At 37.4% G+C, this 12,620-nt stretch overlaps 1 protein-coding gene across 3 annotated transcripts in view; it reads right to left on the reverse strand.

The window, feature by feature from the left end:
- The window catches only part of znf521 (zinc finger protein 521), a 191,501-nt gene that overhangs the window by 84,782 nt on the left and 94,099 nt on the right, over positions 1–12,620 (reverse strand). The gene's annotated exons all lie outside the window — the stretch shown is intronic.

Below are 12,620 nucleotides of genomic sequence, written 5' to 3' on the forward strand. Positions count from 1 at the left end.
ATCTGCAATCTAAAAATTGTAAGGAATCAAAGCCTGAACAGGTCTTCAGGTTACCGAAGATGAAACGAACACACTGTAATTTAAAGAAATTGATTGTATGTCATCTCCTAGTGTAGTGATGACTGTGTTGCCAGACATAGTTATATTGATAAAGTGAGGACAGATAAAATGATAGAGGGAGCACATTATTCAAGCTTCCTGCCTGGCTGCTACTCTGTTAAAAAGGGTTCATTTTCAATTGTTTGTGATAATAGAAGTGCAACACCTGAGCTGTAAAATACACTTTACTATCAAATCCTCAACAGAAGCAGGTTCTGGTAATAACAACAAGCTACAAGATGGTGTGCGCACCAGACAACACAGAAGTCATAATAAATCACACAGAAGTGTGGCAAACTATCAAACAATGTGGTAACTTCCATTATTGAAACTTTAGCAATCAAACACTGATATTTTGAAAAGAGAAAAGCCCCTGTTGAACATCAATAGTTCTTGCTGAAAATGCCCTTTGCTAGACATTTAAATTGCAACATAAATTATCCAGACAAAGAGAACTAGAAGAGGTTCTGGCTTATTTGTAATTTTAAAAGAGGATGGAGAATCGTCCTTTCAGTGGAGAGGTCTTCACTTGTCAAAATCTGACTCATTCCCTTCATCATCTACACTGTCAAATAAAGAGACAAAAAAGGGATACAAAAATATCCTTATTGAACACACTCATCATGCAAAAGTCTCCTGAATGAGAAGGATGACCTCATATAGAATTCTGACTATAGTGGTTGTGCTTAAGATACTTCGAAACATTACAAAAGTTCAAAATCTTGTTTTCAATAGATTACTGCTTCTGGTAAACAATAGCTTGGCTGTGGTGTTGCCTTATCTTTTGACGGAATTAAACATGTTCACTTGGTCTTGCTCTGGCAGACACTAACTCTGTAACTTGGTTAAGGGTACAGTCTGCATTGCTGTCATCATAAAGAATAAGAGACACCCCAGCACTGTTACTGAATGTGATCATAATATCAGCAGTAATTCCTAGAATAAAATGTCCTATCGGTGCAATACATACTCTCTTTCATACATACACTCCTAGCAAAAAACAACATAAAGTACTAATATAGCTCGTACATCACTCATAACACGGATGCTCTGGGTGGCTAGACAATATGAGGCACAGAGATAATTCAGGACTATCCAGTTTCCTTTTAAAAAAGCATTACTTTGAGTTTTTGGAACACCTTTAATTAGAATAAAATGTAAGAAGAACTCTTAATAGTTTTTCTTATCTTGTAGACAGCTCACTTCCTGGTTCCTCTCTAATGTGTATTTGTTATGTTCTGTGTCCTGGTCAAGCAGCAGCAGCTTTGTACCAGAGTTATGGGCTGCAGCTTTGACCTTTTTAAGTCAGTTCAGAGTATTTGCACAGCATCCCCTGTGTTTGAGTGCTTAGCAACCTGAAGAGTGATGTGAAAAAGGCTGGGTATGCTCTGTTGACTTGGATCAGAAGCTCAGTGCCTTTATGATGCTTAAGAAGGAGTGAAAGGAGTGAATAATGCTCAGGTTCAGTAGAAGCTCATCTACTAAAGGCATTTTATAAGAAGGATTATAATTAATACACACACATGCACACTCCTCCAAGGATATGAATAAAACATTAAAGGTCTCAGACAAATGGAAAGAAGTTGGTCTCCTTGACCTATGACTACAGAATCTAAAAGTGCTTTTCATACAAAACACTAACATTTTTTGGTTGATACTGTGTCATGTGATGGGTAGGACAGAGTGCTCAATGGAAAACCACATGCAGTGGTGGTATTACCAGCTAGCACAATGATATCACTTACAGACTAACATGCTTCCAAAAACTGACAATGCGAAGCAGTGTTGCAAGCAGTTTGCAAGCACCTCTGTTAACCAGTGGTCTAAAAGCAGACAACAGTAATCCTAGAATACCTTCTTATCTTAGAAACAGGAGCAATGTTCTATTTCTGGTTACAGGAACGCAAACTTATTGGATTGAAATGTTTAATCTTACTTTGGAAGTAGTTACACTTGAGATTAATTACAAGAAGATAATTGCGCTTTTAATTTAAGTATATCAAGAAAAAGTCTCAAAATGCTATAAAGACATCATTATGTGTCAACACTGTGCTCTCTCCGAGAAAGGAAGACTTTCACTGTAAGTCGTATTCTGTCCTCAAATGAACCACATGTATCATCTGTTTCCCTCTTTCTGGGTATACAATAACTAATAAAAAGTGCATTAAAAAGTCTTCTGAAAGCTAACCTTTGTAGGTGTGGGAATTTCTGACAACAAATTTTACAAAAAGCCACCTTATAAAAAGCATTACAAACTCAATCATGTGCAACGCAGCTGTATTTCCACATGTCCATGCAAGTCCGTGAAATCTGTTCACAAGGTATTTTCTTCTTAATCTAATATAACAGCAAATCTAAACAAAAAACAACCAGAGAAAGATAGAAAACACATATAATAACATTGGCAAAGATGGAATAGTGGGAGATTGCAGATCTGAATGTTTTCTTTCTGCCACAAATAAGAGCTATCAGAAGCAATTATCCTTGAAGTATGGAGCCGGATGGCTACATTTTAAAGGAAATGATTCCTAGCAAAATGAGCAATTTTTCCTAATCTTTTGTGTCACTTCACATAGAAACGAACAGTGTATGGCAATATACTACCTACAAAAACAATGTACAAGGCTTTAACAAGTTAATCCTTCTGTGCTTTCCATTGCCCTCACGGACATCGTATTCTTAAAATTAAGTTGTAATGAGCACAAAGGTGCACATAATTGGATATTAACTAGAACATACTTGACTGGGCAGGAGGTAAGTCAGCCTTAACTGATGCTGAAGTGTACTAATCACCCATTAATAAGTAGCATGGAGCTCATATTTGATTATTATATACGCTAAATCACAAAGCTCTGTTTGTTGATAATTTTTCATGTTATTTCTGTAAAACAATCAGTGGTCACTACTTCATGAGGCTCGAGGTATTGTCTCACTAATTGCTGAGGTCATTTACTCCATCCATCAATGTTCTAATGGCTTCTTCCAATTCAGTGTCACAGGGCAGCTGGAGTCTATCCCTGCAAGCAACGTGCACAAGGCAGGCTACACCCTGGACGGGATGCCAGTCCATCATAGGGCACACACAGACACACACACCAGGGCCAATTTTCCCAGAAACCAATTAACCCACTAGTACAGTAGGTCTTTGGACTGTGGGAGGAAACCGGAGCACCAGGAGGAAACCCACACAGACATAGGGAGAATATGCAAACTCCACACAGACGGCACCCCAGGAATAGACCCAGGACCCCTATGTGGCAGCAACCATCGTGCCACCACAGTCATTTATTCCAATAATTTAAATGTTTAAGAACAGAATGCAATGATTCAAGCTATCACCTAGTTTGGATCTGGGAAAAATAAAGCACAATGACTGTCATTTTCTATAGCTTCTTTACCATGTATGGGGTACTTTGCGCATTTTATTTAAACACTGAAATACAAATTTCTCAGGCAGCAACAGCAGGATTCACAGTGAACATTATTCGTTTAAACACTGAAATACACACACCTTTCTTAGATAGCAACTGTACCAGCTTCACAGTAAGCATTACTTCACTGTAACACAGATAAGGTGATCGTCATTCTGACATGGGTCTCTTCATCAAGATGAGTACTACATGATTTCAGTTTCTTCACATCTGTATTTCACTTCAGTTTGCCAACGAAAAAGCAAAAATGAGAACCAGGCTGGAAATCCTTCTTTTAAGATGGAGGTAAAAGCCAGAAAGAGAAATGCATTCAGCACCCAGCTTGTTGATAACACTTAAAGTTGTTGATACCCCTTTCAACAAATCCTAATTAAGTGAAGCCAGGAAAGGCTTGTGATGTGCAAACAAGTAGCCTCAACATATTTTTTTCACGGCACAAGTAGACAAACATTTCAATGGCTTTTCATTAGCAATCAAATCAACAAGTGATATTTTAATGCATGACTTTATTCCTTTTCTAAAGGGACCGCATTCAAGAGTGTGATGTACAGTACAGAGCGCGGAATCATCAACCCCAACATCCCTGGGCACGGTCCGTTGAGGAATCTGCAGCCACTGCTTAAGAAGTGCATTTAATTGACTGATAGACAGTGCCTTCTTTGTTCACAGAAGACAGCGGAGTAATGGCAGCTTGAAAACCGTACCATCCACAGGGCCTCCGGAGACCCACAACATGGGGATATGTGTCAGGAATAAATAAATAATCTAATTATTAAGCCACTTCCTGTCACGTTAACTCCAATTTGTCGGCTTTTGAAGGCAACAAAACAAGGCATTTTTCCTCATTATGTTTCCCTTTTTACACCACTGGTAATCGCCGGCAGATTAAAGGTTGCTTGATTGGGGTTTTTGTCATAAAACTGAGAGGCAGCCAGCAGTACAGGAATTAAAAAAGAGCGAGGGAACTGGTGGAGGGAAGAGGTTTCATGCTTGTCTCCTTTCCAGCTCTGTAACAGCCCACACTGCTGCCTCATACAGAGCTGCCAGCTGTACAGCAAATGTGTATCTTTCCAACTGAGGCCTACTAGGCCACAGGCTCCATTCTGTGATCTGTAAGGTACCTCACAGTCTTGGCAGGTAGCTACTGCTGTCACAGACCCAAGTCGTAGAGGTGACTCTAGAAACCCTCTCCTATTTTACACTCACTATTTGAAGGTTGTCACCTCTGTTATTTCTATAATGTAGGAAAGAAAATTACTGTGCAAAAAAAAAAATCCAGTGCTTTTCAAACAGCTATATCTCATAAACAAAATGTAAAACAAACGCAGACTAATGCACCTTTAAGATCCCCTAAACTGAGCCAAATGCAGGAAATGTGAAGGCCAAAATAAGCCCCTGCTGAGCTCCAAAGGTCAAAGTTTCTGCAGGTTCATCCGGGACAATCTCTTAGCGGTGCCACACTGTTAATGCCAATCTGTTGTGAATGAAACACAACCTTCAAACCTGGCTGTATTTGAAAACTCCTAAGGTCATGGATTCTTAATTGAACAGAAACTGTTCAAGCCGGAGTCTCGTGAACAAAACGACGACAAAAGCTCGGACTGCAATGGCCAACTGAGATGCTACCATGACCATACTGCCACTTTGCCCAAAGAGCTCGGGGTTTCACACTTCTCAGACAGTGCTGTGGCGTCCACCATAGGAACTTCAACTGAGCCATTCGTACACCACAAAAAATACAAGGCTGTAAATCGTGGTTTAGGATTCAATTTGGGCATCTGAACAGCCACAGTAGGTGGTCTGCAAAGGAACTGTTACTCCTGTCTCATACAATCAATGAGGATTTTAGCCTGTACGTGAGGTACGCCAATAGAAATCCTTCCAAAGAAAGCAATATTTGTTTAAAAGAATATGGCCCCATTTTCCCATTTCGCCTTGATAACAATAACACAAAAACTTGCCATGCCACCAACTGGAAGCAACCTCCCTGTGTTTAACAGTTTCCTTTAAAAGCGTCACAGTAGACCTACAGCTTGGGTTCTGTGTTGGAAATGGACTAAGGTTTCTTACAGTATGGATACAGAGAACACTGAGTGAGAGCCCCTCATTATACACACAAATCTTGATGCAACTAGTCACCTTGAAGGTAAATATCACAAAAACAGAAAGACTATGGAGAACACAGGACAATTTATTTTAAATGCAGCTCATTAAACATTTTGTTCCTCCATTAATACTACACTTACAAGACAGCAAGAAAATCATCATTATGCTATATGTCAGTCTGCTTTCTTTTGATTTACTTGTACTGCACAGTGGAAACTTTAGCAAAACCATCCATTAGTAACTGTAAAATTATATTATATATTGCTTCCAAATGTTCCGGCTGTACCTAATGAGATTCCTTAGCAACAATAATCACACTATCACAACACACTCCAAATCAGGAAAACGCAAATCAGCATTTGTACCTGACACATGCAGCTGTCCAAACTATACTGTACTTCCACTTTTGTAACCTGAAACCATTCCTTTCAGAAAAGCAAAACCAACAAGACTGATTTGCAAGAAACCAAAACGAAAAATGCAATTTTAATTTCAGCACAACAAACCACATCATAGTAAAATACAAATTAGTTTTTTTTCTCTATTTGTGCTGAACCTCCTCAGTCCTCTTTAACAGTACATTATATGAAAAAATAAAACATTTTCTTTTAATTACAATTTTCTTGCAAAAATGCACTTTACTGCAATACTTCATGAAGTTACCACACAATAATTTACTATAATTTATCAAATTAAGGACCCATTCCATTTTCAACTAACACTTTCATCAGCTGTGAATCAAAGTACTCTATACAGATGATAAAAGCTTACTGTTTGCAATGCTCATTTGAATATTTGTATGAGGACATATTTACAATGATCAAATACTGAATCAACCTCATGGTGCCCTTCCAGTAAAAGACACATGGGTAATAAGGATAGAGCTACGATTAAGGAAATTGTTAGCCAGGTAGCCAAGCTCCTGACTACGAATTTGAGAAATAAGTACAGATTTTATGTCCAACATTACATCACCACTACCACTGAGGCAGCAGCGTGGAGTGCTGGTTAGGGCTCTGGGCTTTGAGCTGGAGAACTGGGGAGTTCATATCCCAGATGGAGCACTGCCAGTGTGCCTGGGAGCAAGGTACTTCACTCAGATTGATACAATAAAATGCCCAGCTCTGCGTGCAGGCAAAAATGTAAGATGTTATGGATAAAACCATCATCTAAATAATTATTAAAGCTACACGACTTTCATCATGTGTCGATAAAAATCTTTAATTTGTTACTTGATGAGGTCTACTATAAGAGAATGTAATTACGAAAAAGAATGAAAAGATCGTGTGTATCAAGGCTTGCATTGATTATTTCACAGAATATTTTTAAACATTTACACTTTTAGGATTATTCTATGACTAATTCAAAATGGTTTTGCAATTGCCTACATTAATTCCGATATGTGAAAATGTAAAGGTGTAATTTTCTGTTGAAAGAATTTTTTAGATAATAAAAAAACCTTGTACTGTACTTCTTTAGATCTAACCTACTAAAATGAATCAAAATGTAAGACTGACAATATATATAACAAAACTAAGAAAAAGCTAACATCTTATGATAATTAAAAATTAAAATATACAGTGGCTTTCCTGAAAAAAATGCACATTTTTAAAACAGTGTTTTTCTGTCAGTGCTTCAATGTGGATATATACACACAGAAAGGAAAAGAAGAGGCAGAGAAAAGAATGAACAATACAGTATATAATTGGTTATAGAGTAAAACATTTATTACCTCCAGTGTGTAATCCATAACTTATTAAGGTCTTACACTCACGCATGGGAGTGAATCTGTTATTCCACCGGAGCACACTGATGTATTCATTGTTTTTTTATTTTTATGAAATATATATTATTTTTATTTCATATTCCTTCCCTCTAAATTCCCAGTAGTCTCTCCCAACAGGCAAGCTGAAGCTTGATAACTTTCCAGTGATTTTTGCTGCCTTTGTTTACTTTCAGCTTTCCATAGAACAAACTTGATAAATTTGATTTGGGATGCACACATACTGAAATACTGTGCGGTAATTAAAATAGGGTAAATCACTAAATTTATTACAAAATAAAATGCACATTTCAATACTGACACGTCTAGCTGTAAAGCAGTTTTCTGCGAGTACATAAAAAACAGTTCTGACAAATTTAACTGCTGAATGCACAGCTTTCCAAAAGCACTTTCAACACAGTTCTGCCTTGATTTATGCATATATACAATCTTAACCCTTCAACATTAATATAAATGTGTCACAGAATATTTAAAAAACGTTTTATTTATTCACACTGATAACACGAGCAGAGACTAAGAATTGATCCCACATCTTTTTGTTTAAAAAGAAGGTGCCAGGAAGAATGACTAACATAGCTATCTTGTCCGGTCTTTACATTAAACCATGGCAGAATCTAAACATGCTCTTTCAGAAAACATGAAAATGAAATGATAAAAGGAACATGTGTTAAAAACCTTTTATTTTAGCAACCTGCAGATGCAGAACTACAAATATATACATACTGTATGTCTTAGTATACCTTGGATACACATCTCGGTGAGTAGGTTAATATGAAAGGACTAGTTTTCAGCCCCACCTTCCTTGGTTTTCTAGGTCACATTCAGAGGCCAGTTTCACGGCTAGTGGCACCTGAAGGTAAAAAGACAGCAGGACCATGCCCTAGCGGCTCTGAATTCATTTCTCACTAGCTCCGTTTTCACTTACTGTGACCTGAAACCAGGCAGAGAGCTTGCGTGAAGCAGCGAAGGCTGCGTTTTGTCATGTCCGACTCTGGTAAACATAGGTTCCGTGGTGAATTCTAGTGCTCAGGAATCTCTAAACCCAAGAGAACTGTTTTCTCCCCTTTTCTAACCTAAGATTAATCAAAGTGTAATTTTGTGGGTACATAAAAATGTCACAAGATGCACAAAATACATTTCTGCACTGAAACTTGTCAACGTCAAACAGAAGTGACTGTTAATAATTTAAAATTCTGGTTTGCAGTGGGCAAAAACTGGGCACAATAATGCTAAAATGGCTATAGATTTAGAAAGTGGAAAAACTAAATGTACAAGTTATAAATAAATAACGCAATAAATGACAGACTTTGACAGTTATCAAAGCAACTAATGATTCTAAAATCCCACTGGCTATAAAGCAAAATGTGATACCCACAGTTCTAAAACTATTCCATGCCAGAAAACTAAAAACAAAGAGTGACCAGCTGTCTTTGAGCCTGCTATTAAATTGCTCCTTGGTTAGTAGCTGTATTGCTTTTTTTTCAGAAGAGTATCATACTAAGTCCCCATACAGAGCCACCAGCTGTACAGCAAATGTGTGCTTTTCCAACTGGGCCCTAGTAGGCTATAGGCTCCATCTTGAGATATGTGAAGCTCCTTGCAGGCTTGGCAGTCTGTTCCCTGATCTCACAGCTATACCCTCTCTCTCTCGGCTCACTCACTTAAGTTATCTGATTATCATGTAACGCTTAACACCTACACAGAGTATATTTTGATTTTACTCTAGTCAGATTTCATCCTAGCATCATGTCGATATATTAAAATGTCCTGGCAAATGCACAAACTCGCGAAGCACACAGCTTTATGAGCAGCGTCCAAAAAAAAAAGTAAAGCTGCTTACTGACAAAATTATATTACAACGAGCCAAGATCAGACTGATGTTAAATGCATTGGTGTTTGTTATTCTGCACACTTTGTTTGGACTGAGTCATCTCAGTATAAATAGAATTATCAGTGTGAATCAATACCGCAAGCAGGGCATCAATGAAAACAACACCCATAAGAATGGAACACTTGCTCCATTACCTACGTTAATATCACGACAGCTGAGGAGAGATGACCTGGCCCAGATCTCGCCTCTCCTGTACAGATGGCCATTAAAAGAGAAAGTGTCCCTTTTAATGAAGAAAGTATTTAGAGGGTTTCCAAATGAGAACAGTTTTATCCAAATTGATTTTGCAGTAATTAGAGTTCAGCCCATATTTAACACATTCTTGATCATAGGCATGGTGCAATCTCAGGCTTATGATTAATTTTTCCCCTCAATCACTCTTCAAGTGCACACAGGGTAACAACTCACTGGTTTGCATTTGAAGGTACATTTTATCACCAAGTAACATTTTTTTCCTGCCCCCCTAAAGCTACTTTGAAATTCTAAATACGCTGCAAAACAGTTTTGAAGAAATTTGAATCTCAGGTCAAATTAAAATGAAAAACAAAATCTCAGTTAACATTTTGTATCATGGAAATACAAGTGTTTCCTCTCAAATTTGAGAACTGGTCCCTTTTCATATCTAGGTTTTGCAGCATGTTCGAGATCTACTGCAAGTTGATTCAATCTTCATCTTTCACGAAGGAATCCGCCAACTGTCCTTATCAAAGTTGCAAGACTATTTTCTTTATAAATAACACAAACCACATACACACACATAAAAATAATCAACAATGTAGAAGTCTGGGAGTAGGAAATTCTGTGCTCTTGACAACTCCACTGTAATGCTCTTGAAAGTGCATCTCCATGTTCTTCTGCAGCACAATGATGCCGATGTCTACTGGATTTTTCATCAGCCCTGAATCTTTTACTAGCTAAATCAGAATGGCGGGATTCACATCAGTAATGCTTACTGTGGCGTTTATAAACATGACATTTCCTTTCCTTCAACACGTTTCAAAGTACTTTGGAAAATATGTGACCATAAAACGTCTGTTTCTCACAGAAATCACCAAATGTACAGCTGGATTTAAAAATGCACCCGTTTTCACATTCCTTTAAGTCATGTAAAGTGCTGAAGAGTAAAGGTGACCTGTGGTACTTCTGCAGATGAAGAGCTCCAACATTTAAAGAAACAAGATAAGTTATCTATCTATATACATGTACAGTATCTTTGGATTGTTGAGGACAGACATGACAGATGGATGAATGGATGGGCACAGTCAGCTAAAACAGAAAGACAGATGCATATGTACATTCATATATATATATAGTAGGCATAATAAATTCTTCACAACAATAACAAGATATGTTCTTGGCAGCTTTCTTTCTTTTCATCCAGACTGAAACACTAGGAATGTGATGACTGTGGAAACAATCTAGTTACAGTATGATGGATATTCCACAGTGGGGTCGATGAGTATGTGATAAAACTGAAATATAAAAAGGCATAAGCTCAGTTTTAAGCAGCAATAGTACCACTACTACCCCTGCATTCACAGAAACTGGATTAATTTAAACCCGGAACCCAAAACACTTCAAACTACTACAACGTGCAGAACTTTATGAAGTTATCCAACACCACTGCAGTGGGTTTATTCTCCTCTTCCACACAGGGAACCGCTTAAAACATATCTAGATTTCAATTAGATTGTGCATTTTCAATAATGACAATTTGCCTACAATTACATCTCTGCGGTTTGTATGGATCCTGAAACTTTTATTTTCCCCACTGTGATAGTTCTTGACCAATGATCACCATCCTTTAATTACCTACTTTACTCAGATAGACATTTCTATCACCACAGAGCTGGCAGTGGAACTTGCGACTAAATCCCAAAAGGAGCAAGTGTGTTTCAAACTGCCACTAACAACTGTCTCACAAAAAACTGCAAGCTTAATTGAGAGCTGCAGTCAGTGCAGTACAGAGAGGCACATTCTCCATTTTGGGACTGATCGGCTACAATTAGAAATAATTAAGGCATTCCAAGCTCCTCATATGTTGCTGATAATCCACTGATGATGGCCTGATAGTGATTCTCCTACAGATTTCACAGCTGACAGTAAACAAATCACAAAGCACAGACCAGATACAACAAAAAAAAGGAAAACAAGCTCAGAGATGTACAGAAGTTGACAAGATTTTATTTAAATGAACTTCTATAGCAAGAGAATCCAATAGGGACAAATGAACAGGAAAGGTGACATTTCTGTCATCTTAATTACCCGGTACTCATCCTCCGTCTGACCAGACAAATAGCTGTTCTGATGGGCTGTGATTTTGGAATGAGTGATCCTCAGATTTTAATCCCCAGCTGGGTCTGATGCATATCTAAAAGGCAGGTAATTCCTAGTTGATTAAAAATAAAATTGCCACTGGGACTAGAGTTTGATTTTTAGTCCCTCAGCTCCTGCCAGTGAGAAGATGGGTGCGGAGAATGGTATAATCCAGTGAAATGCCAAACAGAATGGACAAAAAAGAAAACCTGCTGGTAATTGTGTAAATGCAATATTTTAATGTTTTCAGGAATTGTTAAGAATGCAAGGAAAACTAAAAATTACAATTCGTGTAAGTCTCAAAGGTAAAATGGTCTGTTCTGGTTAAATTGTAATTTAAATCTGAAGTAGAACATGTCGTATAATTAATTTGCACAAAATAAAGCCAACATTTAAGAGGCCAATATGACAAAAAGCAGTCAGTCTATTATATCAGTATATCTGTCCCTGTGTAAAGCTAAAGATGAAGTCAAGTAAAACTTAACATGGAGCTGTAAGAGGAAACCTAAAACAATATATGAAAAAAATACCAACATGTTTAGCAGCCAAAAATTAACTGCATTAACTGTACTCTGGTCTATTTATTGGATACTGCATGCTAATATCCAGGGGTCACACTGACCTTGCATTAGGTATTAAACATATAGCCAACTTAATGATATTTTTTAGAAGAACAAGGCTTTTTCAATGCCCCATTTATACAATTACTTTTGCCTTAAAATATAAAGTCAAACAAGATTTGCAGGTCCTTCAAAGAGATACCTGTACAAAGCTACCAGACAGTACCAATAAAACAGTACTTAAAATAATACTATAGACAGAACAAAATTATTTAGTCAATATTTCAATAAGGGCAGCACTGACGAGTAGTGAAAAATGAACTGTGATTAAGATGCAATGTATTTAATTAGATGGAAGGATATCAAGTGGTCCTTGATTTGCTACATTTTTGTTAAACTTACAATTACATTAAAAACACCAAAATACAAAAAGT

The sequence above is a fragment of the Atractosteus spatula genome, chromosome 6 (assembly GCF_055471065.1).
Source record: "Atractosteus spatula isolate fAtrSpa1 chromosome 6, fAtrSpa1.hap1, whole genome shotgun sequence".
NCBI lineage: Eukaryota > Metazoa > Chordata > Actinopteri > Semionotiformes > Lepisosteidae > Atractosteus > Atractosteus spatula.